This window comes from Triticum urartu, chromosome 3A, assembly GCF_056163025.1.
Source record: "Triticum urartu cultivar PI428250 chromosome 3A, HENAU_Tu73, whole genome shotgun sequence".
Classification (NCBI taxonomy): Eukaryota; Viridiplantae; Streptophyta; class Magnoliopsida; order Poales; family Poaceae; genus Triticum; species Triticum urartu.
Genome location: NC_141875.1, coordinates 583169210 through 583174276, shown reverse-complemented (window position 1 = coordinate 583174276; position 5067 = coordinate 583169210).

Below are 5067 nucleotides of genomic sequence, written 5' to 3'. Positions count from 1 at the left end.
GCCCTTGCTTGATTGATTGAGTGAAATGATTGTGTTTGTCTCATGTTCATATGGGTAGTGCTTTCTCATTAGACCTCATTCTATTCTAATATCTGCCCTCTAAACCCATCAGATGCCTCCGAGACGTGACCCCGGATTCGCTTTCCCACCCGAGCTCACTCAGTTGATCCAGCAGCAGAATACCCTGATGCAGTTGTTAGTCCAGAATGAAGGCAACAAAAACAACAACAACAACAATCCACCACCACCACCAGTTGACAACTTAGCCCGTTTTCTGAGGTTGCAACCGCCGGTGTTTTCCAGTAGCACCGAGCCTATAGTAGCAGATGATTAGCTCCGCAGGATTGGAAGGGAGTTAACCACTGCAGGATGTACCGATGCTGAGAAGGTGCGTTTTGCCGCACATCAGTTGGATGGACCAGCAGCCTCATGGTGGGAGAATTACATTGTCACCTACCCTATAGCCACGGTGACATGGGATCAGTTTCAGCAAGCTTTCCGTACAACCCATGTCTCAACTGGAGCTATGAGTATGAAGAAGCATGAGTTTCGTAACTTATGCCAGGGGAACCGTACTGTGGCTCAGTACGCGGATGAGTTTAGCAAGTTATCTCGCTATGCCCATGATGATGTGGCCACAGATGCCGCAAAGCAGGAGAAGTTTATGGAAGGGCTAAATGATGAGATGAGCATGCAGTTGATGGTGGCAACATTCAACAACTACCAGGAGTTGGTAGATAAGGCTCTTATGATTGAAGGGAAGCAGCAGCAGATTGAGAAACGTAAGAGGAAGTATGGACTAGGGAGGTATAACTCAGGAGCTCAGCAGAAGCCTCGCCTAACCCCGAACACGGGAGGACTTGTTCATAACCATGGAGGCCACACCCACAATGGAGGAAGTAACCATAATCATACTGGCCCAAGGAATGGGAATGGGAATGGAGCAAGCAACAATCAGAATCGCCCCAATCCAGCTACACCCACCAAGAGAGACCTAAGCCACGTTACTTGTTTCAAGTGCGGGAAGATTGGACACTATGCCACGGAGTGCCCTGAAGGGAAGAATGGAAACGGAAATGGGAGCGCTGGGAAGAAGCCCAATCCATTCAACAAAGGACAAGTGAACCACGTTAACATGGAGGAGGTGGAAGAGCAGCCAGACACGGTTATAGGTAAGTTTTTGGTTAAGTCATTTACCGCTCTTGTTCTTTTTGATACTGGTGCATCGCATTCATACATATCAAGGGAATTTGTGGATAGGTTTAAACTACCAACCCAAACCCTTAGGACCCCTCTGTTAGTGAGTTCACCTGGAGCAGAGTATATGGCTAGTCGATGGTGCGACCAGATACCCTTAACCATTGGCAACCATGTTTTTCCGTCCGACCTAATTATCTTGGAGTCACAAGGATTGGATGTAATATTAGGAATGGACTGGATGTCAAAGTACGGAGGAAGCATTGACTGTGTTAGTAGGTCAATTTGTCTCACCACCCCTGAGGGCAAAATGATCAAGTATGTATCTAGGCATGCGCCAAGAAGTAGCCAAATAAATACCCTCACGGGAGTTGTTCAGGAGGAAGTGCCTGTAGTAAAGGATTACCCGGATGTTTTCCCAGAGAAGTTACCAGCCATGCCACCGGATCGAGATATCGAGTTTTTGATAGAGCTATTGCCAGGCACATGGCCAATATCCAAGAGACCCTATCGGATGCCCGCGAATGATCTGGAGGAGATTAAGAAACAGATCAAGGAGTTATTGGAGAAAGGTTACATTCGACGGAGTTCATCACCATGGGGAGCCCCAGTGCTTTTGGTTGAGAAGAAGGATAAGTCCCTAAGAATGGTTGTTGATTATCGGGCCTTGAATGAAGTAACAATCAAGAACAAGTACCCATTGCCGATGATCAATGATCTGTTTGATCAGCTGCAAGGAGCTAAGGTGTTTTCGAAGATCGATCTGTGATCGGGATACCATCAGTTGAAGATACGAGAGAAGGATATACCAAACACATCATTCACCACACGGTACGGGTTATACGAATATACGGTCATACCGTTTGGACTGACCAACGCCCCTGCCTATTTCATGAGCATGATGAACAAGGTGTTCATGGAATATTTGGATAAGTTTGTTGTGGTGTTCATTGATGATATAATGGTATATTCGAAGAATGAAGAGGAGCACAAGGAGCATTTGCGTTTAGTTCTCGAGAAACTCAGGGAACATCAGTTGTATGCCAAGTTCAGCAAATGCGAGTTTTGGTTGAAGGAAGTAGGATTCCTTGGACATGTTATATCAGGAGAAGGTATAGCAGTAGACCCCATCAAGGTTTAGTCAGTCACTGAATGGTTGGCACCCACTTCAGTTAGCGAGATCCGCAGTTTTCTTGGACTCGCAGGATACTATCAGAGATTCATTGAGAATTTTTCCAAGATCACGAAGCCAATGACAGAATTATTGAAGAAGGATACCAAGTTTAAATGGATGGAAGATTGCGAGGAAATTTTCCAGGAGCTGAAGAACCGTTTGACTACAGCCCCAGTGCTGACACTGCCAGATATACGTAAGGATTTCCAAGTGTATTGCGACGCCTCTCGCCTAGGACTTGGAAGTGTGCTTATGCAGGACAGAAGAGTTATTTCGTATGCCTCATGACAACTAAAACCACACGAGTTGAATTATGCCACGCATGATTTGGAGTTAGCAGCCGTAGTGCATGCGTTGAAGACCTGGAGACATTACCTTATTGGAAATCGTTGTGATGTGTACACGGATCATAAGAGTTTGAAGTACATTTTCACACAGAAGGAGCTGAACCTTAGGCAGAGAAGATGGTTGGAGCTTATAAAGGATTATGACATGAAGATTCACTATCATCCAGGCAAGGCCAATGTCGTAGCAGACGCTTTGAGTCAGAAGAGTTGTGCTAATACCCTAGTAAGCACAGGATTGCCAAAGGAGTTAGCAGAGGATCTCAGGGAACTTCGATTGGAGATTGTTCCTAGAGGTTTGGTTGCAACAATGGAGGTTCAGTCTACATTGTTAGGAAAGATTCGAGAAGCTCAGAAGGATGACAAAGATATTGCTGAGATAAAAGAGAGAATGAGCGAAGGAAAGGCCAAAGGTTTTCGTGAGGATGAGCACGATACCTTATGGTTCGAGGACCATGTTTATGTGCCCAATAACATAGAGATCAGGAAATTAATACTTCAGGAGGCTCATGACTCACCATACTCGACACACCACGGAAACACCAAGATGTATTTGGATTTGAAGGAACGTTTCTGGTGGACAGGGATGAAGAAGGATATCGCCGAGTATGTAGCCATATGTGATGTATGTCAGAGAGTGAAGGCAGAGCATCAAAAGCAAGAAGGATTGCTACAACCTATGCCAATACCCGAATGGAAGTGGGATAAACTTGGCATGGATTTTATCACCGGATTACCAAGGACCAAATCAGGGTATGATTCTATATGGGTAGTAGTTGACCGCTTGACCAAAGTGGCACACTTTATCCTAGTGAAAACAACTTATACCAATGCAAAGTTGGCCAAGATATATATGACCAGGATCGTATGTCTGCATGGAGTTCCGAGGACCATCGTATCAGATAGAGGAACACAGTTTACCTCAAAGTTTTGGCATCAGCTGCACCAGACTTTGGGAACGAGATTGGAGTTGAGTACAACATTTCACCCGCAGACAGATGGACAGACCGAGAGAGTCAACCAGATTCTGGAGGACATGTTGAGGGCATGTGCGCTAGATTACGGATCTAGTTGGGATGACAATATGCCTTATGCAGAGTTCTCATACAACAATAGTTACCAAGCCAATTTGAAGATGGCACCGTTCGAAGCCCTATATGGACGAAGGTGCAGAACACCGTTGATGTGGGATGAAGTTGGAGACCGACAGTTGTTTGGACCAGACTTGATCAAAGAGTCTGAGGAGAAAGTTAAACTGATTAGAGATAGATTAAAGATAGCTCAGTCCAGACAGAAGATTTATGCAGATTCGAAATGCAAGGAGGTAACCTATGAAATTGGAGACAGAGCATATCTGCGAGTATCACCTTTGCGAGGAGTGAAACGTTTTGGAGTTAAGGGAAAGTTAGCCCCGAGATTTGTAGGACCGTATCGTATTTTGGAACGGATGGGAGAAGTTGCCTACAAGTTGGAGTTACCTGAAGGACTGTCAGGAGTTCACGATGTGTTTCACGTTTCCCAGTTGAAGAAGTGCCATGCTGAGATGGCCGATATACCGCTAAGAGATACCGTACCCTTGGAGGCGATTCAGTTGGACAATGATTTGACTTATGAGGAGAAGCCAGTCAAGATTTTGGAGTTTGCCAGTCGAGTCACCCGCAGCAAGGTTATTAAGTTTTGCAAAGTTCAGTGGAGCCACCATACCGAGGATGAAGCCACCTAGGAACGAGAGGATGATCTTCGCAAAGACCACCCAAACCTATTTTCTAGCCAACCCGAATCTCGAGGGCGAGATTCATCTTAAGGGGGGTAGGTTTGTAACATCCCAAATTTTCAATTTGGAATGTTATACATAGATCATTCTTGCATATCATATTTTATTGCATTTCGCCTCGCGATCCCCGAAATCCTAAGCAACTCAAGGACCCTCGGAGAGAGTTGGGGATTTCCCCGGTTTCCAAATTTGATTTTTTTATCAAATTTTGAAACAAGGATTTTTGGTTTTAATTATTTTTCTCTCCGAAGATATTTCATATTAAAATATATGAGAGGAGATAATATGACTTCTCCAAAATAATTGAAATATTGGATGGAAAATATTAAAATCAAATATTTGTTTTTGCTTGGATTTTATTTGCAATTTTTTTTGCACTAGAAAAATTGCATGTTTTCAAAATTGCATTTTAGGGCCAAGAAAATGTTCATCTCGTTCTAAATATTTTATTTCGACGATGAAAATTTGTTTTGGAGTTTTTAGAATTTTCTTTTATTTTCTAGGATTTTTTTATGTTTGGCGTAATTGTTTTAAAAAAAATCTTCGGGTGCCGACTGGGCCGAAACCCCACCGAGCCG